The sequence below is a fragment of the Schistocerca nitens genome, chromosome 2 (assembly GCF_023898315.1).
Source record: "Schistocerca nitens isolate TAMUIC-IGC-003100 chromosome 2, iqSchNite1.1, whole genome shotgun sequence".
In the NCBI taxonomy this organism is placed as follows: domain Eukaryota; kingdom Metazoa; phylum Arthropoda; class Insecta; order Orthoptera; family Acrididae; genus Schistocerca; species Schistocerca nitens.
Window position 1 is genome coordinate 693,444,322 of NC_064615.1, and position 26,983 is coordinate 693,471,304.

The window sequence follows — 26,983 nt, forward strand, 5'->3', positions numbered from 1 at the left end:
TGAAAATATCCGCATAACAATACAAATGTCGGTGCCTTGTGTGTTTGGAAACAAATTTGTTCGATTCAGTCACGGTACATGCTGTTGGCAGTCTTAATGCCTACTTTATTCTTCAAACTGCATCTTGCGTTCTGTACCACTTAGTTCTGTCTCGATTTTCATTCGTGAATGTTACTTGTTCCTTAACAATGATGCGCAGCAGTATGCGTAGCTGTATTGACAAAAAGTCGGCCGATACGAACCTCGTGCAAGGGTTCGCTGAATGTTACATGAGAAGGTCACATGAAGCTAAACTGAGCTGTTTTGAGCCGTTCCCGCAGCGACGCCAGCCTCGTCACACTACTTTTGCACCTCTACACAGCCACCTAGCAGAAACCAGTTCCTTATTTTTTAGGATGACTAAATATTTCAGAATGTACTTTTATCAACGAGTAGAGTGCATCATAACCACATTATTACTGTGCAACGAGTCAACGCAGGCCACGACTCCCTTGTACCAAAATACTCAAGAAATGTCCCTGAACACTTTCTGAAATATTGTCGCTGGAGTTAAGAGATGTCGCAGATGCTCCCTAAACTCCAGATGCGTGTGTTTGTTGGGAGTCGAGCCATGCTGGTGAAACCGGAAGGTCCATAAGCGTACGCCTGTCGAAGCACAAAAGCCCCGTCCGGCGAAGGCAACACAACACATGGTTGATTCACACTTTATGCAGCCTAAGAAGTTTCGAGAGGCACGTATGCTTACCACATAGCCATGCAAAAGAAGTAAAGGATGTCTACAGATGACAATCTCAATTTCCTACGTCTACATTTCATGATATATATGTCTGATACGTGGTTTACACAACTCACAATTGATTATACTGGTATGAAAGTTTATATGCAGTGTGCCTCCTCTGAGTGCAAGGACAGTACAAACCGGTAACTGAATTCATCCAATATTCTATGAAGAATGTCTTACGATAGGAGCCCACAGTACCAAAGATAAAGCTTTTTTTTCAGCTCATCCAACGTTATCCGCAGATAAGGCACATAACAAGCTCCTCTTACGGACCCCCATAGTAAATATCACTGTCTGTCATACAAGGAGAGTTTAACAGGCTAAACAGAACCATGAAGTGTACTTTCCCCACAGGACCCATCGGTGATGTACACATTGATTGAGAAATGGTCGAACATCTCAGTATTACTGTGAAGGAGTCTCGTGCTATTGGAACGCCCTTTTCGCAGCTCTGCAACTTACGTTATGCCAGTAAGCATACCTTCCAACAAAAAAATAATAAATTAATAAAAAAACGTAATTCCTTGTTAGCGATACAGTGCAAAACACATCCACTTCACGGGATCCTTTTCATGATCAAGTGTTGTAAGAGAGTTTAGTCGCACCAAAATGCGTAATTCTAGCTTTTGACTGCAGAAAGGAATGAAGATTAGGGTTTAAATCCTCGTCGACGACAAGAAAATTAGAGACGAAGGGAAAGCTCCTATTGTGGAAGGTTGAGGATGTAACTGGCCATATCTTTTCAATGATATCATCACATGATTCGTCTGAAGCGACTTAGGAAAACCACGGAAAAACTAAATCTGGACGGCTGGACGTGGATTTCAGCTGACGATCACCGAAACGTGAGAGCAGTGTGCTGACTAACCTCTGCGACGCCTTACTCGACCCCTCGTCGCTAAATACACACGTTGCTCCGCCTCCGTAAGCAGTTATTCGGCTTGTCATTCACTGATACAGTTGAATGTCCTCCTGAAGGATATCGTGCTAAATTCTGTGCAGTTTGCGCGTTGGATTGTCTCAATTCCGAACTTGTTGGAGAGCCCTGTCCATAATGTGCCAAATGTTCTCAATTGAGGAGAGATCTGGCAACCTAGCTGGAGGAGGTAGGTTTCGGCGAACACGAATACAAACAATAGAAACTCTCCCCGTGTGCGAGAGCGGGCATAATCTTGCTGAAATTTAAGCCTAGAATGGTTTGCTTATGAACGGCAACAAAACGGGGCCTAGAATATCGGCGACGAACCGCTGTGCTGTTAGGACGCCAAGGATGACAGCGAAAGGGATTCTGCTACGAAATGGCACTCCAGACCACCACTCCTGTTCGTTGGGCCGTATGTCCGGTGAGAGTCAGGTTGGTATCCCAGCGCTGTCTGGGGTGTCTCCATACAGTCTTCGCTTATCATTTGGGCTCGATTCGAAGCAGGACTCATCACTGAAGGCAATTTCACTCCAGTCAATAAGACTCCAGGCTCAGATGACCATCGAAGGCGTGTCTGGAGACGTTCCGGACATTTCCTGGATAAAACTTCCTGCCAGATTAAAACTGTGTGCACCGACCGAGACTCGAACTCGGGACCTTTGCCTTTCGCGGGCAAGTGCTCTACCATCTGAGCTACCGAAGCACGACTCACAGCCTTACTTCTGCCAGTACCTCGTCTCCTACCTTCCAAACTTTACAGAAGCTCTCCTGCGAACCTGCAGAAGTAAGGCGTGAATCGTGCTTCGGTAGCTCAGATGGTAGAGCACTTGCCCGCAAAAGGCAAAGGTCCCGAGTTCGAGTCTCGGTCGATGCACACAGTTTTAATCTGCCAGTAAGTTTCATATCAGCGCACACTCCGCTGCAGAGTTAAATCTCATTCTGGAAACATCCCCCAGGCTGTGGCTAAGCCATGTCTCCGCAATATCCTTTCTTTCAGGAGTGCTAGTTCTGCATGGTTCGCAGGAGAGCTTCTGTAAAGTTTGGAAGGTAGGAGACGAGGTACTGGCAGAAGTAAGGCTGTGAGGACCGGGCGTGAGTCGTGCTTCGGTAGCTCAGATGGTAGAGCACTTGCCCGCGAAAGGCAAAGGTCCCGAGTTCGAGTCTCGGTCGGTGCACACAGTTCTAATCTGCCAGGAAGTTTCATATCAGCGCACACTCCGCTGCAGAGTGAAAATCTCATTCTATTCCCTGGATAGTAAGCCAACTGTCACTCCCCTTACGACCCAATAGCCAGGAGTGGTGGCCTAGGATGCCTTTTCGTTTCATAGCACGACCCACGACCCCTTTGGTTGCCATCCGCAGCATCCTTAGATCAGAGCGGTACATCGACGGTATTCTACGCCCCGTTTTCCCGTTGCCCTTAACGATAAGCCATCCTGGCCTTACATTTCCGCAAGATAATGCCCGCCTACACACGGCAAGAGTTACTACTTCTTGTCTTCGTTCTTACAAAAACCACCTATTTCGGTCATCAAGTTGGCCGAATCTGTCCCCACCTGAGAACTTTGGATCCGTATTGGCAGGGCAGCTTGGGGTTTTGACAATCTAACGAGCCAATTGGACAGAAATCGGCATGTTACCCCTCAGGAGGACTTCTCACAATCAATGCCAAGCCGAACTACGGCTCGCATAAAGGCCAGAAGTGGACAAACTCGTTACTGACGTGCTCAATTTGTGAAGCTCTTTCTCTTGAATGAGTCATCCAATTTTTATGAAACTGCACCAGTTGTTTTTCTGTACGTGTACGTCATAATTACTTCGTGGTGCGCAGTTTTTTTTTTTTTTTTTTTTTTTTTTTGTGTATAGTGCATCGCAGAAAACTGTCATCTGATAACACGTTTTGAAGCATACGGTCATAAAATGTTGCGCTCTTTACTTTGTTTTATCCGCGAAGCGCCTGTAAGCAATTATAGTCGATATTGTATGATGAGCAAACAGCGCCTCAGTACACTCCAGGCGTGTTTACGATAGACCACACATGCTCTCTCTCTCTCTCTCTCTCTTTCTCTCTCTCTTTCACCTCCACATAGCTGAGCGGTGAGTGATGTGATTGTCATACAGAGGAGCCGGGTCTAGTTCTCGGAACTGCCAGGGAGGACTGAAACGATCTGCACTCAGTCTCCTGAGACCGACTGAGGTGTGGCGGGTCCAATCTGACACCGATTAGAGTGACGCCGTTTGTGGAGTATGGCACGACCACCAATCAGCAGCGCTTGATTTGCAGAACCTGATAGCGGAATTCTTCTTTTTCTGCAGGTTCATCTGTTTGAGCTACACTCGAAACACTCACTAGTTCGTGCAGTGATCTCTTGTGATCTTCGCCACAGACCAGATCATTTACCTGTATAGAAAAAAAAAATTATCAAGTTCTTTCTTGCACTGACAAATCCCCTCCTTCGTTAAAGGTGGTATTTTGAAAACGACGACGAAATGCATAATGCAGATCAGGCGTTGATTAGATGGTACTGAACTAATGACGGTAGAAACTCTTGTGCTTCATTGCAGCGATCGTCGTCACAACTAAAACTGCCGAGCTGTAGAAGCGCTGTGGCGTATGACCCTTGTCTTCCTAAAACCTTAGCTAAACCATTTTAATAGTTGATTCAAGTTCAGCTAATGGTTAAGGACATGTAAGCATCTGAACCTTTTTTGTAAACAGCTGAAATTCTGAAACCTGAGGACACGCAAGAAAAAAACAGGGGGAAAATCATAAGAGCATCCATTATGAACGAAACTACTTCCACGTGTTGAATTTACCAGCGTGCCAGCTTTTCGGTTTATATCGTTTGTGATTATATGGATACGAGGCGTTCAGAAATATGTTATGGTAACAGAACTACTTAGCCTGATGGTTCGGTATTCGACAAAGAACACTTGACTGAAAAGCAAGACAGTGGCAGCTAAGGCTGACGATACTAAAATGGGTGTTAAGAGCGGGTTTCATTAGGCCGCAGCTAGACAGTTCAATATTGTATCTATAAAACTAGTAAACAAAGAAAATCGAAAAGCTATCAGATGTGAAGTAACAAGTGTAATGCGTTCAAAGTAGGGTCACTTAAAAACACAATCAGTTAGAGCTGCTCAAATGTGCTAACACAGTGATGATTGTCACAGACGTACTAACTACAACGACGAGACGGAAATTAGTAGTGAGCGCTCTAGCGTACGTGATGCGTAACTGGCTAAAGCAAGAGTGGACGTGGCAGAGTTATCAAAGCACTTTGTTCCACGCTCTGATAAGCATCTTGCATGCGAAAATTATAATTAACCTATCTGATATTAGGGAAATAAAAGACACGAACACAATTTAAAAATTTAAAAAACAGTCAGCTACACGTAGTGTAAGAAGAAATGCAGTAAGATGGAGACGAAGAGCAGAGTATAGATTGTTATTGGAAAGACTGATACTAAAATGTAGACTTTCACGGCCGAACATATCATGTCCATTATAATTATCCGGGCTATTATGCAGTGGTCGGTTGACGAATTCTGTGTCGATTCCCAACGTTTCGTCTCCGACTTCGGGAGACATCTTCAAGGGGGTCCGTAGCTCAATGGAAGGTCCAACACACCCACTGGCTCGCTCTAGCGATGTCTCCCGCAGTCGGAGACGAAACGTTGGGAATCGACACAGAATTCGTCAACCAACCACGGCATAACAGCCCGGATAATTATAATGGACATGATATTGGAAAGACTACATATAACAATTGATTAGGAATAATTTAAAGAATTGAGCAATGCAACACAAAACGTTTAAAAAGACGCGACAGAACTAAAAAGGAGAACACCGAGAAAAGATATAAATGTTCACCCAAACGCGCCAGAATCTGGCACTGAGCTTCGGCCTGGCGCCAGAAGTACTGCCTGGTCACGACGACAAAACGTGCTCATTACTGACGTCTGTAGGCGAGTGGCAGGCCACAAGTTACAAGGCGTCGTGGACCTTAATGATGCCAGAGACACAATAACACGTACTTTTTCGTTTGCGTCTTTCCAAGCGCAAGTATGTGTCACTGTGAAGGATAAACGAGGTCAATTTATTCGGTAGATGAAAGTGAACAGTTGAGATCCGTCTTCGAAGCGTAGGAGCATGTAACACTGTAGGACATTAAACGATTTTCTGATTTTTTATCTGGACACAGAGAAGGCCTTATTCGAAATCAAGATCACAGAAATAGCCGTTTTTAGTAGTAATATTGTCACGTCATTCTGGACCCGGAATATTCTCTATGTTAATGCTTCTTCTTATCGTTGCTTCCACATCTGCATCTACATCTTCATCTATACTCTGCAAGCTATTTCCTAGGGTGTGTGTTGTGTGATGTCCTTAGGTTATTTAGGTTTAAGTAGTTCTAAGTTCTAGGGGACTGATGACCATAGATGTTAAGTCCCATAGTGCTCAGAGCCATTTGAACCATTTGAACCTAGTGTGTGGCGAGGAGTACTTTGTATACCTCTATGATTTTCCCCTTTCTTATTCCAGTTGCGGAAGTTGCGCAGGTCTTTTTACGATATATGGGTAGCGCGCCCCTCACAAAGCATGGACATAACGGAGGTGGCGTGGCTTCAGTGCATCGACGATAAAGATGCACAACCACCACAGAGGGGCCAGACTAAGACGTGGCTCCTGAAGAGCGGCAACAGTCTTTACAGTAGTGTGTATGATTAACTGATGTGCCCTGGTAACTCATCATAGAGGTGAAAACTCTTCCTGAGGAAAACAATGCATACTTCCGCGACAGTTTTAACGTAGAAGGATCTGTCTTTGACGTAGGAATTACAGTGCACATTAATAATTTCCATATGCACGTGCTCAGAGCACATTCAGCTGAAACGGCCTCGAAAACAGACGTAAGACTGGTAGCGTCCTCAGAATATTTAGAAGCTATCCTTGTAATTCTTTCAAGGTGACAATGAATTCTTCATGCCTCACGGTTTCTTTAACGCCAGTGAGCTTAGGGTCCTGGACTGTGTTTTTTGCCATAATTTGTCCTTTCTACAGTGCAGACAACATTGTATGTAGGCCAACCTCAGCTACCAGTAATCAGCTTGGGTATTGATAAACCGCTTCAGCTGTATTTAGTCCTTTACTTTTAGATCACTACCTATTTCATGGCACTAAAAGTCACATCTTTGGATGAACATATAACTAGAGCGTTAGAATTAAAAAAACTCGGCACTTTTTACCGATGATTCGTTGTCGGTCAGAACAAAACACCACTAAAAGGCAGTAATATCATCGAACAAAACATAAGGATCCCAGTCTAATATGATGGATGGGTCTGCTTCTCCGTTCTATACACAATCGCAAACAGCGGACGCAGCCACGTGCTGTATCTTACTCAAGGTACCCGGCCGCGTCCCCTATTCGCTATTGCGTATAGACCAGACAAGCGGACCCAAACAACATATTGGATTGTAATCCAGCTATTTTAGCCAATGACATACCGATTTTTAGCGGTGTTTTGTTCTGATTGACAGCGAATGTTGGGTACAAAGTTTCGAGTTATTCAGGTCTAATGATTTAGTTATATGTTCACCTGAAGACGTAGCTTTTAATGCCATGAAACAGTTAGTGATCTAACACTAAACGACTAATTACAGCTGAAGCGGTTAATTAATACCCAAATTGATATCTACAATGCGCTTTTCCTTTTAATGCATCTCAATCTAAACAGAAATAAATTGTTTCTCACCTACAGTGTCTCACTGTGGGCAGGGTGCAGTCAGGTCCACTTAAAATACGAGTCTATAATTCAATCTGGGCGTCCTAATAATCGTTCCTACTATCTTTTTTCATCAATAACGACTTTTAAATCGAAAAATCGTTCTAGGTATGCTCCTTGACTTAGTCAACGTATTTAACAATAATACTTCAAGTCCCCATACTCCTCGTTAAATGCCAGAGCAAACTGTTACAACTGACAGTATACACTACTGGCCACTAAAATTGCTATACCACGAAGATGACGTGCTGCAGAAGCGAAATTTAACCGATAGGAAGAAGATGCTGTGATATGCAAATGATTAGGTTGTCAGAGCATTCACACAAGGTTGGCGCCGATGGCGACACCTACAACATGCTGACATGAGGAAAGTTTCCAACCGATTTCTCATACACAAACAGCAGTTAACCGGCGTTGCCTGGTGAAACGTTGTTGTGATGCCTCGTGTAAGGAGGAGAAATGAGTATTCATCACGTTTCCAACTTTGATAGAGGTCGGATTGTAGCCTATCGCGATTGCAGTTTATCGTATCGCGACATTGGTGCTCGCGTTGGTCGAGACTCAATTACTGCTAGCAGAATATGGAATCGGTGGGTTCAGGAGGGTAATACGGGACGCCATGCTGGATCCCAACGGCCTGGTATCACTAGCAGTCGATATGACAGGCATCTTATCCGCATGGCTGTAACGGATCGTGCAGCCACGTCTCGAGCCCTGAGTCAACAGATGGGGACGTTTGCAAGACAACAACCATCTGCACGAACAGTTCGACGACGTTTGCAGCAGCATGGACTATCAGCTCGGAGACCATGGTTGCGGTTGCCTTTGACGCTGCATCACAGACAGGAGCGCCTGCGATGGTGTATTCAACGACGAACCTCGGTACACCAATGGCAATACGTCATTTTTTCGGATGAATCCAGGTTCTGTTTACAGCATCATGATGGTCGCATGCGTGTTTGGCTACATCGCGGTGAACGCAAATTGAAGCATGTATTCGTCATCGCCATACTGGCGTATCACCCGGCGTGACGGTAAGGGGTGCCATTGGTTACACGTATCGGTCACCTGTTGTTCAAAAAAATGGCTCTGAGCACTATGGGACTCAACTGCTGAGGTCATTAGTCCCCTAGAACGTAGAACTAGTTAAACCTAACTAACCTAAGGACATCACACACATCCATGCCCGAGGCAGGATTCGAACCTGCGACCGTAGCGGTCTCGCGGCTCCAGACTGCAGCGCCAGAACCGCGCGGCCACTTCGGCCGGCCACCTGTTGTTCGCATTGACGGCACTTTGAACAGTGGACGTTACATTTCAGATGTGTTACGACCCGTGGCTCTACCCTTCATTCGATCCCTGCGAAACCCTACATTTCAGCAGGATAATGCACGACCCCATGTTGCAGGTCCTGCACGGGGCTTTCTGGATACAGAAAATGTTCGATTGCTGCCCTGGCCAGCACATTCTCCAGATCCCTCACCAATTGAAAACGTCTGGTCAATGGTGGCCGAGCAATAGGTTCGTCACAATACACCAGCCACTATTCTTGATGAACTGTGGTATTGTGTTGAAGCTGCATGGGCAGCTGTACCTGTACACGCCATCCAAGCTCTGTTTGACTCAATGCCCAGGCGTATCAAGGCCGTTATTACGGCCAGAGGTGGTTGTTCTGGGTGCTGATTTCTCAGGATCTATGCACTCAAGTTGCATGAAAATGTAATCACATGTCAGTTCTAGTGTAATATATTTGGCCCATGAATAACCCTGTTATCATAGAGGTGGTTGTTCTGGGTGCTGATTTCTCAGGATCTATGCACCCAAGTTGCGTGAAAATGTAATCACATGTCAGTTCTAGTGTAATATATTTGGCCCATGAATAACCCGGTTATCATCTGAGTTTCTTCTTGGTGTAGGAATTTTAATGGCCATTAGTGTAATAATGCGTGCAGCTCCCGACGTTTTATTATTTGTACCATCAATTTTTTCACGTCGTCCATGGCTGCAAATTTGGCACCAAGTGCTTCTTGATGTACAGAACAATGTATCACGTGTGTCAATCGTTGTAATTCAGTACTCTCCATCGTCAACTAAAGCTTTAAATACGTTTTGCGTGGTGTTTTAACTGCGATTACGTAGTAAATTTACAGTACCCGTCGACTATGCGACTGCATAATAGATACTGAGGATTTCGATGCCTCTCTTCTGTTATTTCCGTTCATTTTTGAAGGCTTGTGAAGAAGGATTGCTCGACAGCGCCTTCTTGTGCAACACCCACACTAGAACTGTGAACTTCCGTTATACTATGAACAAATAGCGAAAGGTAAACAGCGCTAGCACCACGATTTTGCCGAACTGAAGAGAGTCGTGCCGACAAAGGAAGGCCGCACCACAATAGTAAATGAAATGTCGCTCTGTACTCGATATTGTTTTAGAAGGACAGAGCAAACCATAGGAAGGCCGAGGCGAAGCTCGCACACCGGCCTCACATGCTGTCTGGCATGCCGTGGGTCCTGGTGTAGAGGATCTATAGAAAGAGAAGTGGAAGAAGAAGAAATGAAAGACATGATCCGGCGAGAAGAATTTGGTAGAACACAGTAAGTCCTATTACAAACAATGCCCCTAGAGTAGACGACTATCTCACATAGAGATGGTTGGGAGAGGCAGCAATGACGGAACTTTCCATCTGGTGTGCAACATATGCACTGAAGACCGGAACTAATTGGTACACCTGCATAATATCATGTAGGGCCCTCGCCCGGAAGTGCCACAACACGACGGGACATGGACTCGACTGATGTCTGAAGTAGTGCTGGAAGGAATTGACACCATGAATCCTACAGGGCTGTCCATAAATCCGTAAGAGTACGAGGGGTGGAACAGCACGCAGCAAGGCGTCCCAGATGTGCCCAATAATGTTCATGTATGGGGAGTTTGGTGGCTAGCGGAAGGTTTTAAACTCAGAAGAGTGCTCCTGCAGCCTCTCTGTAGCAATTCTGGACGTGTGGCGTATCACATTATCCTGCTGGAATCGCCCAAGTATGTCGGAATGCACAATGGACATGAATGGATGCAGGTGATGAGACAGGATGCTTACGAACGTGTCATCTGTCAGAGTCGTCCCACATCATTCCAGCTGCACACACCCCACACCATTGCAGAGCCTCCACCAGCTTGAACAGAACCCTGCTGACATGCAGCGTTCATGGATTCATGAGGTTGTCTCCCTATCCGTACACGTCCATCCGATCGATACAATCTGAAACGAAACTCATCCGACCAGGCAACATGTTTCCAGTCTTCAACAGCCAATGTCGGTGTTGACGAGCCCAGTCGAGGCGTAAAGCTTTGTGTCGTGCAGTCACGTATGGTACACGAATGGACCTTCGGCTGCCAAAGCCGATATTAATTATGTTTCGTTGAATGGTTCTGACACTTGTTCATGGCCCAGCATTGAAATCTGGAGCAAATTTGTGGACGGGTTGCACTTCTGTCACGTTGAACGATTCTCTTCAGCCGTCGTTGGTCCCGTTCTTGCAGGATCTTCTTCCGGCCGCAGCGACGTCGGATGATGATGCTTGGTTTGTGGTGGCGCTCAATGCGTGATCATCAGCGCCCGTACAAAGTCACAATTTTTACACAGTCCAATCTAGCCACTGTCAAGAGTGACGATGATGATGATGACCGAATGATGAAGACAACACAAACACCCAGTCCCCGGACAGAGAAAATCCCCAACCCGGCCGGGAATCCAACCATGGATCCCGTGATCCAGAGGCAGCAACGCTAGTTACTAGACCACGAACTGCGGACAGAGCCATGTCGGAGATTTGATGTTTTACTGGATTCTTGATATTGACGGTACACTCGTGAAATGGGCGTACGGAAAAATCCCCATTTCATCGCTAGCTCGGAGATGCTATGTCCCATCGCTCGTGCCCCGATTATAACACCACTTACAAACTCTCTTAAATCTTGATAACGTCCCACTGTAGCAGCGGTAACCGATCTAACAACTGCGCCAGACACGTGTTGTCTTATATAGGTGTTGCCGACCGCAGCGCCTTATTCTGCTTGTTTACATAACTCTGTAGTTGAATACACAAGCCTGTACTAGTTTCTTTGGCGCTTCAGTGTATGGGACTGGCAAAATCTTCTCAAACTTCAAAAATAATACAATAATTGCAATTGCAGCAGGTTTGAATACTACCATCAGGTTAATGTCACGGTTGTAAAATACTGACACGAATTGTTTACAGAAGAATGGAAAAAGTAGTGGAAGCCGACCTTGGAGAAGGTCGGTAGCAACACACGAGACAACACTGATCTTACGAGTACTTTTTATCTGAGAAGATACGCTGAAGAAATGCAAACCTACATTTATATAATTTGTAGATTTAAAGAAAGATTTTGACGGTGTTCACTGAAACTCACTCTTGTAAATTTTGAAGGAAGCAGGGATAAAATACGAGGAACGACGCAGTGGTTAGACACTGGACTCGCATTCGGGAGGACGACGGTTCAATCCCGCGTCCGGCCATCCTGATTTAGGTTTTCCGTGATTTCCCAAAATCGCTCCAGGCAAATTCCGGGATGGTTCCTTTCAAAGGGCACGGCCGACTTCCTTCCCCGTCCTTCCCTAATCCGATGAGACCGATGACCTCGCTAACTGGTCTCCTTCCCCAAATAACCCAACCCCAACGAGGAACGAATGGTCATTTACAACTCGTACAGAAACAAGACTGTAGGTACATGAGACACAAAAGCGAAGCAAAGGTTGGGAAACGAGCGAGACAGGATTGCAGCCTATTAAGGATTTTATTCAATCTGTACATTTAGTAAGCAGTGAAGGAAACAGAAGAGAAATTAGGAAAGGTTATCAAAGATCATAGACGAGAATGGAAGCTCTCATATTTGCCGATGACTTCTAATTCGACAGAGATGCAAAGGGCTTGAGAATGAAGTAGAACGTATTGGATAGTGTTTTGAGAAAAAAGACTGTAGGATGAACATCAAAAAAAGTAAAACAAGGATAACGGAATGTAGTCAAATTAAATCAGGCGAGGATGATCGAAATGGCCGACGTACAAAGGATACCTAAATTTATTAACATCGGATATAAATTTAAATGTTAGGAGGTATTTTCTGAAGGTACTGTTCTGGAATGTAGACTTTTGCAGAAGTAAAAAGTGGAAGACAATCGGTTCAGACAAGAAGAGATTCAAAGCATATAAAATGTGGTGTTATATAAGAACGCATAAGATTATATGGGTAGACGAAACAACTAAAAGGAGGTTCTGAATCGAATTGGGAACAATAAATTTGTGACACAACTTGACTACAAGAAGGGACAGGTTAACAGGGCACGTCCGGAAATGTTATAGAACTGTCAACTTGGTAGTGGAGGGAAGTGTGAGGGGTTAATATTGTAGAGGGAGACCTAGATATGAATACAGTAACCAAGTTTAGATGGCTGTAGATTGCCTTAGTTATTCACAGGCTTGTACCGGAAAGACTAGCGTGGAGAGCTGCGTAAAAGCGGTCTTCAGATGAAGTCCGCCACAACATGTAAGGTGAAGCAAAATAATGGTTGACTCTTCTAGGTACGTACGCTTTCGGAATTTTAACCATCAGCCACATTGTGATGCGCAACGCCTCTCTTATAGAGTCTGCCACCCAGCAGTACCCTGACGCTTATCAAACGAACCAGAGACGAAATGCCTGCTCCTCTTTGAATCTTCTCTGTTACTTGTGCTAATGCTGTCTGGTTAGGGCGCGAGGCTGACGATCAGTTCTCTAATATCAATTGAACGATGATTTTTTGTGCTGCCTCGTCTGTGGATGGACTACACTTCCTCACGATTCTTCGTATGAATTTCAGTGCGGCAGCTGCCTCTCTTGCGGTTAGTTTTACGTGATCGATCCACTTTAAACCGCTCACACATATACTCCCATGTATTTAATGAATGTGACTGTTTTCAGTGACTGTTTGGCATTTATACACTGAGCTGGCAGAAGTCGTGAGATACCTCCTAAGCCGTGCACGGCTCGCATTTATCCCATATATTGTTTGTCATCTTCTATTATGGTGCTGCCGCCTCGTTTTCTTATTCCATTTACTGGCGTCACTAACTTCCTGCCTTACTTGCCCGTGAGCGGCAGCAGCAGCGCGTATCAATAAGTGCACTGTCGTACCATCTCTGGAGCGGCCGATAGTATTTCCGGGTCGTCGTGTGCCTGGCGGTCAGTTTGGGACGGACCAGCAGTGCAGTTAGGACGCAGCAACAGTGAAGTCTGGTGACGGAACGTCGGTGAGGCGCCGACAGCCAGTGCTCGCCGACCGCTGGCGATACATATGAACTGCCGATGGAGGGAGATTGGAGCGGGACGGCCGTTGGTTGGTCGTTCGGGTGTTGTCTCATCGGCCGACGTATACTTGGTGCCTTCACCATTTCCGGGCCTGGGTAGTTGATCGGTCGGCGTGGAGCAGCGAGGAAATTTCCACGGCGCGTAGTTTGGCCGGGCCCGCTGGCGGCCTCTATGTGGTGTCGGAGTGTGTGGTGCTGTTCCCATTGCTACAAGGTTCGTGGCTCACCGATCCTGGACATGAAAGTTGTGTTTTGACTTAATCTACCAGCAAGTCACGACTCTTGACATTGTGTCGTTTGGAGTTCGTTGTCGGCTGTTGGGATACTCCTGCGAGCAACAATGTGTGTTTTCAAGTTGGTAAATTTTAGCCACCCTCCAATGGAGTTTTTTAACTGTACTTGGTTATTCGAATTGAAGTGCACCAGCACAATCTTCTGCCTTGTGGCCATTAACGGTCCAGTAACCTGCCCTGGCCGTTGATGTAAATTCAGGCAGTGTATTTTCCTCATCGTGATGTGTCTTTCCAGCACGGTATGTAGTTGACAGCTCAATGTGTAATTGGTTGTGGGCATCAATACCTTCTACATTCCATTGAACTCCCTCTTGTGTGGGGGTAGGGTGAAGCGGAGGTTATCTTGTCGGTGGGTCCATTGACTGTCTGTCGCTTGGGTTGTCGTCGGATCCCCAATGGTTGGGCCGACTGCCTGTCTCACCTAAGCGAGTGTTAGTGTTTGAATTCCAGGCCGACCCTCGAAACTTCTGAGCGCCCTTGGGTGTACTGCCTTTTCTTGTTTGTTCTTGTAGTTTGTACTTGTATGACTTCTAGCCGATTTTTAAAGTTGTTTTGCCCTTAACCTTCAGCCTAATTTAAGAACTGTTTCATATAAAGCCTTTGGCATTTTTAAAACTAATGTTACTGAGTCTTAAGTGTTGGTCCTTCAGCCGATTTTGAATTTAAGTTGTTTTGCTCTTAAAGTGTCAGATTCCTGGGGCCTTCAGCCGATTTTGAATTAAAGTTATTGTTCTCATCTTCAGCCTAATTTAAGAACTGTTTTTTGTGTAAAGCCTTTGGCATTTTTAAAATTAATGTTATTGAGTCTTAAGTGTTGGGCCTTCAGCCGATTTTGAATTTAAGTTGTTTGCTCTCAAGGTGTGAGATTCTTTGGGCTTTCAGCCTAATTAAGGCACTGTTTTAAGATAAGACTTTGCCTTTTAAATTTCTGATTTTGGTTGAGCATTAAGTTATTGGCTTTCAGCCGTTTTTAAATTAAAGTGGTCTTGCCCTTAAGGCATGTGATTCTACGGCGCATTCATCCGCTAATTAAGTTTCACAGCTAAAGCTGTGGTTTTTTTTTAAATTTTCGTAGCTATTTTAATGTTTGATAAAATAAAAGGCTGTATGGGTTGTGTGTTCGAGTGTAATTGGGAGTCGCTTATTTTGGCCCCTTTCCACAACTTCAACTACCTGTCTTGTCCTGCAGTTTTAGCAGGGCGTCTCACATCCTAACATCGTGTCGGAATTCCTTTTGCCCGACGTATGTGTAGCAACTCGACGTGGCATGGACTCAATACGTCGTTGGAAGGCTCCTGCAGGAATTCTGAGCCATTCTGCCTCGCTAACTCTGAAGCCGTCCATATTTGCGAAAGTGTTGCCGGTCCAGGATGTTGTGCACAAACTGACCTCTCGATTACGTCCCATAATCATTTGTCACACGATCTGGGTGGCCAAATGATTCCCTCGAATTGTCCAGAACGTTCTTCAAACAAGTCGAGACCAACTGTGGCCGATAACGTGACTTCCCTGTTTGGGAACGTGAAGTCATTGAATGGCTGCAAATGGTCTTCAAGTAGCAGATATAACTATTCTCAGTCAACGATAGATTCCTTTGGACCACAGGACCCAGTCCACTCCATGTCAAAAACAACCCACGCTATTATGGAGAAGCCACCATCTTTCACAGTGCCTTGTTGACAACTTGGATCCATGGCTTAGCTGGATCTGCGCCATATTCGAACCCTGTCGTCATCTACCAACTGAAATCGGGACTCATCTGACCAGGCCACGGTTTTCCCATCGTCTAGAGTCCAACTGATGTGGTCACGAGCCCAGGTGAGGCACCGCAGTCCATGTCGTGCTGTTAGCAAAGGCACTTCTGTTGGCCGTCCGCTACCATAGCCCTTTAACGCCAAATTTCGCCGCACTTTCCAAACGCAAACGTTCGTCGTATGTCGCATATCGATTTCTTCTGTTATTTCATGCAGTATCATTTGTCTATTACAAATGATAACTCTACGCAAACGCCGCTGATCTCAGTTGTGAAGGCCACTGCATTGTCCATGGTGAGAGGTAATGTCTGAAATCTGCTGTTCTCGGCACGCTCTTGACACTGTGGGTCTCGGAATACGGAATTTCCTAACGATTTCCGGAATGGAATGGTTCAAATGGCTCTGAGCACTATGGGACTTAACATCTGAGGTCATCAGTCCCCTAGACTTAGAACTACTTAAACCCAACTAACCTAAGGACATCACACACATCCATGCCCGAGGCAGGATTCGAACCTGCGACCGTAGCAGCAGCGCTGTTCCGGATTGAAGCGCCTAGAACAGCTCGGCCACAGTGGCCGGCTCAGAATGGAATGTCCCATGCATCTAGCTCCAACTTCCATTCCGCCTTCACAATGTGTTAACTCCTATTATGCGGCCATAATCAAGTCGGAAAGCCAAGTACAAATGACAGCTCTGCGAAATGAACAACCTTTTTATACCTTTTGTATGCGATACTACTGCCACCTGTATATGTGCATATCACTGCCCCATTACATTTCTCAACGCAGTGTATAATAACGAGGAATTCCGACTATCTGTGTCTAATATGGAATATTTGTTTATCGTCTTGAACTTTTCCTGTTCTGTCATCCTCAGTTACACGTAATATTGTGTTATTAAGTTTCATGTTACCAATATTATCAAGTCAAACGCGGTTCGGCCTTTATTTTTTGAAATGTGTAATCAGTGGGAAGGTTTGTAGACGATAGTCTACAAGCATAATCGTTTTCTTAGTTTCAAAGCTGTTCCTCTGTTTCCATTCATTCGATATTTCACTATTACACTATTGAGAATATGATCAAATGTTTGTTCTCGTTCAGGTCGATAAAGGCGAAACGTATGTCGTAATGAAACAGGGTTTCTTCAGTTCCATGTAGACGGACCTAAATTTAAAATCAACAACACGAAATCTGTTTCTGTAGAAGTCAACTGCCTATCGCTGCACCCTGAAATTTTAAGCGAACGTTTTCGTTTGCGCAAAAACCCACGCCTTTGTCCCGCTACAAAGCTTTTCCTTGAGATAAGGAAGAAACGGAGCACAAGCTCAGATTTTGAAAGGATGGGTAAAGAAGTTGACCGTTCCCTTTTAAAAATAACCATCCAGGCATTTTCCTGGAGCAATTTAGAGAAATCAAGGAAATCGTTAATCAGAATGGCAGGGAGGGGATTTGACCCGTCGTCCTCTCGAATACGATCCTAGTTGCTAACCACAGCGCCACCTTGCGCGAACCTGCGGAAGTAGTTTGTAGGAGCCTGTACGAAGCTCGGTAGGTTCTGAGCTGGCCTCTATACTGGACACCGTTTTCCAGATCTTTCGCGATAGAAGGCTTGTATCCAACACGAATCACTTATGTTTAATCCCACTGATATCTTGTTTACAGCGAAAAGCTGGTGTCGCATCCATTTCCCGTAGATAACTCAGTCAGCCGCATCATCGCAACGTGCTTAAGAGGTTCACTCATGTAATGTGAGAGTCATCTGCCGATAACCAAAGATGTTATTCGGAGCTTCGTAACAGTGTAAGGAATGTGGCTGAAGTCGAAAGTTCGGGGCACTATCTCTCTTCTAACACCGCACGCTACGAACACACTGACTGTAACGTTTGTACAGTTCGCCGATGGATTCCTTTAAGCAGGAATTTATTACGAAAAGATCATTAATACATTTACCCAAAGCCGCACATCTCGCGATTCTCGTATAGGTTTTGGAAAGAAGACAACGGGAATTCATAGACTATCGTACTTACCGTAAGTATGAGGCAGTTTATTTTCAGCTTATGGCTCTGACCACTATGGGACTTAACTTCTGAGGTCATCAGTCCCCTAGAACTTAGAACTACTTAAACCTAACTAACCTAATGGCATCACAAACATCCATGCCCGAGGCAGGATTCGAACCTGCGACGTAGCGGTCGCCCGGTTCCAGACTGTAGCGCCTAGAACCGCTTGGCCACCCCGGCCGGCTTCAGCTTATGCATAGGCACAAATTTTACATATTCATACGTAGAAAATCGTAAATGACACTTTAAGAAATTATTTTTGTACGAAAATGCTAGCAGTAGTTAGATTGTAAAGAACTGGCTACTGGCGCCTAAATACGATAAAAGTCGCATTCTTCTCAAACGTTCATGAAGTTAATTCTTCGGGCAGAAAAGGAGATTAAGAAGTCTGAAGCTCTAAAACACTTTAGTTGTTTTAATCGTAAGATCCATTGAGTCTTGACTACTTTTCTAGTGATAAACGAACAGTGGTATACCATTCCTGCAACATACAAGTTCTCAACCACAGCAGTCACATATTCACGTGTTGGTTGGTTGATTTGGGGGAAGGGACCAAACAGCGTGGTCATCGGTGCCATCAGATTAGGGAAGGACGGGGAAGGAAGTCGGCCCTGCCCTTTCAAAAGAACCATCCCGGCATTTGCCTGAAGCGATTTAGGGAAATCAGGGAAAACATAAATCAGGATGGTCGGACCCGGTTTTGAACCGTCATCCTCCGGAATGCGTGTCGAGTGTGCTAACCACTGCGCCACCTCGCTCGGTCATGTTTCGGTCATGTTCACGTGAGAGATGCTTATCGCACAGTAATGCTTTTAGTCCTAATACAGTAGCATTTTTTTCTTCCTGCATTTGATGCTTAACATTCTTCACTAGTTCAGAAGAGGAAATTCCAAGACAGGCAGATGGCATCAGGACTAACGAATATTTTTTCCCAATCTGACATAGCACCAGTTACAACTGTTGTCAGTTTCTTTCAGATCAATAGCCGAAGCACTTGGATGTACCACGAGGTTTTCACCTCAATGTACTTCCAAGTGCTTCGGCTATTTATCTGCCTGTCTTTGTATTTCGTATCCCAAAACGAAGCTGTAAATTCAACATGACGCAAATAACTGGGAATCTCTGAAATCCCGCCGGCCGAAGTGGTCGTGCGGTTCTAGGCGCTACAGTCTGGAACCGAGCGACCACTACGGTCGCAGGTTCGAATCCTGCCTCGGGCATGGATGTGTGTGATGTCTTTAGGTTAGTTAGGTTTAACTAGTTCTAAGTTCTAGGCGACTGATGACCTCAGAAGTTAAGTCGCGTAGTACTCAGAGCCTCTCTGAAATCCCTACAAAACGACAATACAGCTAACAAAACATTTCATAGACAGAAACTGAACTATTATAAAATATCATTTACGAAACGTCATTCTAAATTACCAGTCCCGAATGAATTTTCACTCTACAGTGGAGTGTGCGCTGATTTTAAATTTCCCGACAGATTAAAACTGTTTGCCGGACTGCGACCCGAAACTGGGAACTTCGATGGAGGTTTGAGGTAGCTTCGAGTCCCGGTCCATAACACAATTGTAATCTGCCAGTTAGTTGCAAATTACCAGTGTTTCAATCTTACGTCCTTCAGGTAGCTTCCTTCACGGTAACGTACGCATTCGTGTAATCTGCCGTTGCGACTCCCCATTGCTCGCTGAAAACAGCTCAGCTGGAATACCGAGGATTTCGTTTGGTACTCATTATTTTAGTTCATTAAGTGTGCTTGCTCGAACGAGTAGACACTATTTTAAGTGGCCCAAGAAAAATAAATAATATGTGGTAAGTCCAGCCGTATCGCCGACCTTGGATGACACAAATATCGAAAACTGCCGCAGTTTACTGCCTCGTGGTAAGCCATGTGGCTCCACCTCACTAAACGTAGGCGTCTATACAGTACACCTTGACATGCTACCTTATCTCTTTCATCTCGTCCACATTATCTCGATGCCTGATATGCACGGAGGTGAAAAAAGTCGTGGGATGCCCCCTAATATCGCTTCGGACCTCCTTTTTCTCCGGCACAGTGCAGCAACTCGACGTGGCGAGGACTCAACAAGTCGTTGGAAAGTCCCCTGTAGAAATATTGAGCCATGCTGCCTCTACAGCCATCCATAATACCGAAAGTGTTGCCGGTGCGGGATTTTTCGCACGAACTGACCTCTCCAACATGTACCATAAATGTTCGATGGTATTAAAGTCGGCTGATCTGAATGGAGAAATCATTCGCTCAAAACTGTCCTAATGACAAGGTGCGTTGTTATCCGAAAACATTCCGTCGTTGAATGGCTGCAGATGGTCTCCAACAAGTCGAATATAACCATTCCCAGTCAATGATCAGTCCAGTTAGATCAGAGGACCTGTCCATTCCACGTAAACACAATCCACACCATTATGGAGACATCACTGTCTTGTATAGTGCTTGAGTCTATGGCTTCGTGGTGTCTGCGCCACATTCTAACCCCGCCATCAGTTCTTACCAACTGAGATCGGGACTCTTCTGGCCAGGTCCAACCGATACGATTATGAGCCTAGGGGAGGCGCTGCAGGCGATTTCGCGATGTTAGCAAAGACATTTGCGTCATTGTCTGCAGCCAAAACCCATTAAAGCCGCACTTTCCTAACAGATAAGTCCATCGTACGCAGTGTTGCTTGTCTGTTAGCACCGACAACTCTACGCAAGAGCCGCTGCTCTCGGTCGCTAAGTGAAGGCAGTCAGCCACTGCCTTGTCCTTGGTGAGGGGTAATTTCTGAAAGTCGGTATTCTGAGCACACTCTTTACTCTGTCGATCTCGGAATACTCAATTCCCTATCGATTTCCGAAATGGGATGTCCCATGAGTCTAACTCCAACAATTATTCCGCATTCAAAGTCTGTCAGTTCCCGACGTGCGGCCATTACCAATTCGAGAACTTTCTCACACCAGTCACCTGAGCACAAATGACACCTCCACCAATGCACTGCCGTTTTATACCTTGTGTACGTGATACTGCTGTCATCTGCACATTTGCATACCGCTATCCCATGACACCTCAGTGCATGATGGATGCAGCAGATTTGTTGCCCTTTTTTCCTCAGATATCGGATCTTTAAATTCACCGAAAAGCGTTTATTTCTTCCAAAATATCCTGAGTACATACGTACCCTAGTTGAAGAGAGTTTCCTGCAGACACAATTCTGCTGTGGTTCAGATAACAGATGCATCACACCGCACGATTGAAATCGCGTGATAACTGGCTACGTACTCCACAGATGAAGTTGGTGGAACAGTGAGCTTCTTATGGGCAAATCCTCTACAATGCGCAGAGACTCATCATCAAATTCCGGTGACATATGGGCGAAATGCAATGTTGCTTCCATCCGTAGTGCCATGGTGTCAAAAGATTGATCAAAAGCTCATAGAGGTGACGACACATAGACGTGGGTGACGCTGATCGAGAAGTGCAGATCTTGGAACACAGGGCTAGCTCAGAAAAGATCTAGGGGAACGAACAGAAGATCTGATGATTTTTCAATTATTTCTAAAACTTCTGAGCAGCTGCCATATTAGATCTGTCAAATAAAATAATTACATCGAGTTTGATTCTTGCGAAGATGAAAAGAGGAAACAGCCACCATTGACAATGTTACTTAGGACACAAACATCGTTGTTACCGGATTCGAACCGATAGGTGCTTCTTCAGATAGCTGTTCACGTCTGGATACACATTTGTTGATGTGTACTTTAATTTCAGTCCTTTATTCCCCCTCGTGTTGGAAGGTTCCTTGGGGAGATAGTGCACTACAGCAAAAAACGATATTAGAAACGACCTATTTAAACGTAACTATCCCTCGTGATGGCTGAACACAATGTCAACGTATCTTGAAGGGTGAGTTGTTGTAGTTACAGATTATTTACGTCGAAAATCACGCATCATTCTGTTTCGTTTCTTAAGTCATGTTTGCTGTAGAGCACCACCGCCGTAAGCAGGAATAAAGAATCGAAACTAATGTAATCACCCATAAATGTGTATCTAGTTGTGAACAGCCGTCTAAAATGACCTGTCGGTTCGAAACCGGTAACGGCGCCATTTGTGTAAACAAACAGAATTACCAATAGTGGCCTGTTGATGTGTTCTTCTTTGCAAGAATCAACTTACATTTTATAAACCACGAGTTTCAAAATGTCAATTTTCGGCAAAACAAAAATAGTTACACTTCTAATGTACATATTTCCGTATTTTCTTCTACACAAAAACAATTTTGCCCATAAATGCACTGTTAGTTTTCATATAAATGACAATTCTTCCTTTCTTCATAGTACTTCTGCGACTGTAAGTTTAAAATCTTCAACATTTAACATGTCTATTGCTGAGTTTAAACTGTGTTCAGACAGACAAAGCCCGTCAAATGTTTCTCCAGGCCCTGACTGCGTTAAAAACAACGCATATAAGTAGGTGCCAGATACGGGAATGCAAGGATTTGTTACAGACTGTTGTCGTTGCGATTAGATTAGATTCAGTTTTCTTTCCATAAACCCAAAAACTGTGATCAATCTCGTGGGTGTTGAACATGATAGAAATAATAACATAAAAACATAGAGCATTTGAATATAATACTCCTGAATATTTGTCAGGAGATTGTCGAAATAGGTGAATACAATGCAGTAAACTGGAACAGCTAATATTTACAGAATTGACACGCTGTCAGAATGAAACATTGTTATGCACTATTAAGAAATTTATCATATACAAAATATCTAATCTTGACTGTTGTGACCAGGCGCTGTCAAAACTGAAATCTAAAAGACATTTTTACTTAAGCTGGCTTAACAGTCTCTGTTAAGATATTAATCTATGGAGTAGAAGGAGTGGCCTACCAAAAAGTCTTTTAAACTTTGTTTAAACAGTGTTTATCTGAAACCAAGTTTTAAATGGTTTCTGGCAGTTTATTGAAAATGTGTTTTCCTGAATATTGGACCCCTTTTTGGACTAAGGTAAGTGATTTTAGGTCTTTATGTAGATTGTTCTTATTCCTAGTATTGATACTATATATTGAGCTATTGGTTGGAAATGGAGGTGTACTACTTGCAACAGATTCCTTTAAGGAATAAATATACTGAGAAGCAGTGGTTAGAATACAAAGTTCCTTGAATAGGTTTCTGTATCATGTTCTTGAGTTTACACCACAAATGATTCTTACCACACGCTTTTACACCCTAAAAACGTTTGCTCAGTTTGATGAGTTGCCCCAGAATATCATCCCATATGACATAATAGAATGAACGTCAAGAAGGTAGCAGGGGTAAAATACAGGGAGCGATTGGATCCACTGGAATACTTAGAGTTTAAGGATTTTATCATGCATGTTTCTTCTCTGGGAGACGTGAGTGTCTTTTCCATTTTATTGAAGTTTTTTTAAAGACTGGTCTCAGATATTCCATTGCACTGTTCACCGAACCTGGTAACCCCGAGCTGTCAGTAACAGAAATGAAGTACATGTTTAAGAGGTTTTCAACACTACATGCACTTGTGTCACCAAAGTCTCATTTATTTTTAGAGCTATCTGTTCCTCTACCTTTTTGACCCCACCTGTCTCTGTCTTCACTATATCCAATACAGTTTTGTTGCCTGATGTAATTTCCTTTTTTCTCATAATAAAGCTGCTTCTATTTCTGGATTACTTGCTTCAGTATTTTGCTGCGTTCTTTGTAATGCACTACAATCCTAACATCAGAGCTGTTCCTAGATAGTAGATACAGTCTCCTTTTTGTCCCACATGATATCTTTATTCCTCGTATAATCGACGGTTTATTTTTTGACTTCTGTCTGACTTGAGTTACCTTTAGGGGAAAAATATTTTCAAAAATTGAGGTAACTTTTTTAATGAATGTTTTGTATTTTCCATTTGAGTCAGAAGTATTGTAAACATCTATCCAGTTCATGTGTTTGACCAGTTTCCTGAATTTCTCAGTTTTTGACTGATTTAATAGATTTTTTATCCTGACAAGTTTGAACATTTAACACAAGATGTAACATGTCACGATCAGATAGCCCAATTACTGTTGGATTACTGTTGGCTTTATGAAATGACTTTTTTCCCTTGATTTGCCCACAAAGATATTATCAATAGCAGTCGCAGAGCATTTACATATCCTATTAGCAAAGTTCGCAATATGAAATAAATTGAATGATAGTGTTACTGACTGCAATAATTGTTCACTGACAGAACTTTTCAATAAATCCACATTAAAATCACCAGCAACCACTATTTCCTTGTTTTCTACCATGAGATAGATAGGACAACAGAGCTTCCAGATTTTTGATGAAGAGGTTAAAATTTCCTGAAGGTGATCTGTATATACCTACTGTTATAAAGGACTTATTACGAAATACTACTTCTGTTGCACAAGCTTCTAAGTCCTGCCTGCTCTGAGCAAAATTTATTAATATAATTATTCTTGATATCAAAGTTTCTGACAGATATGTCAACTCCTCCTTCTCCACATTTCCTTTACAGAAATTAGAAGCTAACTTGAATGCTGTAACATTTAACATAACTATGCCAGTGGTTACATGATGCTCAGAGATGTGAACGTAGCACGGTTCTGCTCCACGGGACTTATCTGTATACAAGTGTAACTCCCATACATTTCCGAAACTTGGAACAACCTGCTAGACATGACCTACTGCATGAGGATGTCGAGATCTGGGCAAATTATTTGATTGTGCAAGGCGAAAATTCACTGGTTCGCCCTGTCCGCTTTTTATACAGCTATGCTGAATCTCGCTCGCTGATAAGCGCTGCTTTCCGCTTTTGCCACCGAAAGCGCTGAGCCGTGTTTACGTGCCGCTGCATGCAAGTAGCTCCTTTACTGGAAATATCCCACGTAGAATAACTGCCTACGTATTTACGGCTCTGCCGCTTAAAACTGCGAGCTTAGCGGAGTCTCTCCCAGAGAAATATCGAAGCGCCGAGTCGCTAATTAGGCCTGCGAACCTTAGCCTGCGATGGGCGCCTTCTTTACAAGGACGTATACAGCGTCTGCTCTGGTTCATACAAGGAGCAGGGCTTGCAGACACATAAGCCTGCTCTAGAAATCATGACTATTTATACAAAAGACAAAGCCCTCTTACGTTACTTTTCTCACTCAAATATATTTCGGCACATTTATTCTGTCATTTTACTGAAATCCTTGTTTCAGTTGGTGACCGGTTTTGAAGCAGCTCTCCACAGTACTGTATCCTGCCCAAGTCCCTTAATCTATGCGTACTTACCGCAACCTACATCCATTTGAAGCTGCTCAGGGTAGTCTACAGTTTTTAACACAATGCACATCCCTCCAGTAATGGAGTAAGTATTACTTATGCTTGTGAATACATCCAATTCTCAGCTTTCTACTTTAGCACCAGTTCAAAACATTATTTTCCTTCATGTGCGTACAGTTTATCTAAGTCTCACTCACACTAGACAAAGACGGTACATACTCAGCTCATCGAAAACTAGCCCTCTGGTATGTGAATAAGGCCGCCTGGGTCATATGGGGAAGACGTGACGTAATATGAAATGAATATATGACCTTTGGCACACACTGATGAAAACATAAAGACAACAGCAAGAGCAAATAAGTGCAAGAATTATGGCTCAATTACCTTAACAGCACATGCATCCAAGCGCTAACAAAAATGATATCGAAAAAAACGGGAAGAAAGCTGAGGATCTGTTAGATGATGATCCTTTTGGCTTTAGGAAACATAAAGACACCAAAGAGGCACTTCTGACCCCCCGCGTGATAATGGAAACAAGACCGAAGCAAAAACAAGACACCTTCATAGGATTTGTCGACCTAAAAAAAGCGTTCGACACCTACTTTGAGGCGGAAATTTCTGGGAATGTACATTTGATCCATAGCTTTGTATCAATTGAATCATGGACTGTGGGAAAAAAGGAATAGAAGAGACTCGAAGCGTATGAGACGTGACCGTCTGAGACGTGGTGCTGTAGAAGGGTGCTGATTATTGGCTGTACTGATGAGAAATGAAGAGATTCTCCGCAGAACTGGAGAGGATAGGAGTATGTGGCAACCCCTTCGCTATCCTTAGGTGGAGTTTGTCTACCCTCAAGCGCTAGAGCAGCCGCAAGACTGAACTAGGGTCGACGTTTCTGACAAGTATATTCTCAACGAACTCATCAAAGCTGCAGGGGTGGCACCGAGGACGTTGCCGACCTGAGGGGTCATTAGGGTGGGGGATTGGGGGGGGGGGGCACTTTGTGATTTCCTTCATGCACGTGTCAATGCTAAACCGTCCCGTAAGGGCGCGAGAAATGTGGGATGAAAATGAATGAAAACACTTGTGTGCTTCGGATCACGTACAGATTTCGTCAAATAATTTTAAACGGCCCCTAGTGGCTCCACCTTTTATGCAAAGCAAAAATTGTTCAGTGTAGCTACAGCCCCGCAATGTTCATAGAGCAAGGTTGAAACGCCCAGGAGGTGGAAGCAGTATCCAGTGCGAACTGTCGATTTCCCCAGCGAAATTAGTGGGTATGAACGCCTCAAGGGAGATGGTGGTTTTATTGATGCACTTTATGCCATCCCCTTCCCTTCCCTCCCCCCCCCCCCCTTGCCCCAATCCACCCACACTCGCCTCAGCGCCACTTTCGTGTCAATTCTGAGGGGCGGTGTGTCTGAAATGTTTTCCTCGGCCACCGATACGAAAACCACATGATCTCAATCCTGGGCGTTGCAGTTCCGACCTCCATCGCAGAGGCATCAAAAAGGGGGGGGGGGGGTGAAGACCTTCCCATCTTGTGACACGTTCACCTTGGCATTGCGGAGAATTTTGGTGAAGTGTGATTCCAATGTGACATCAACAGACCTCGCACCTCGCATGAACTTGTGAGCTGAGGCCTTTTCTTTTTCGCATGTGTCGACACCTTGAAGCGTCGCCGAGACTGAGGGTGACGTCACAGGGTGCCACACTCTTGCACCATTACAGAAGGACG

The 26,983-nt window shown here is 44.3% G+C and overlaps 3 non-coding genes across 3 annotated transcripts; 2 read left to right on the forward strand and 1 right to left on the reverse strand.

Annotated features, from left to right (window-relative positions):
- Positions 1-2,332: 2,332 nt before the first annotated feature.
- Positions 2,333-2,406, reverse strand: Trnas-cga (transfer RNA serine (anticodon CGA)). Its single transcript has one exon. It is a non-coding gene; the product is annotated as a tRNA-Ser (tRNA).
- Positions 2,407-2,503: 97 nt separating this feature from the next.
- On the forward strand, positions 2,504-2,577 carry Trnal-caa (transfer RNA leucine (anticodon CAA)). The gene has a single exon. It is a non-coding gene; the product is annotated as a tRNA-Leu (tRNA).
- A 227-nt stretch (positions 2,578-2,804) lies between these two features.
- Positions 2,805-2,878, forward strand: Trnas-cga (transfer RNA serine (anticodon CGA)). Its single transcript has one exon. It is a non-coding gene; the product is annotated as a tRNA-Ser (tRNA).
- The last annotated feature ends 24,105 nt before the right edge of the window (positions 2,879-26,983 follow it).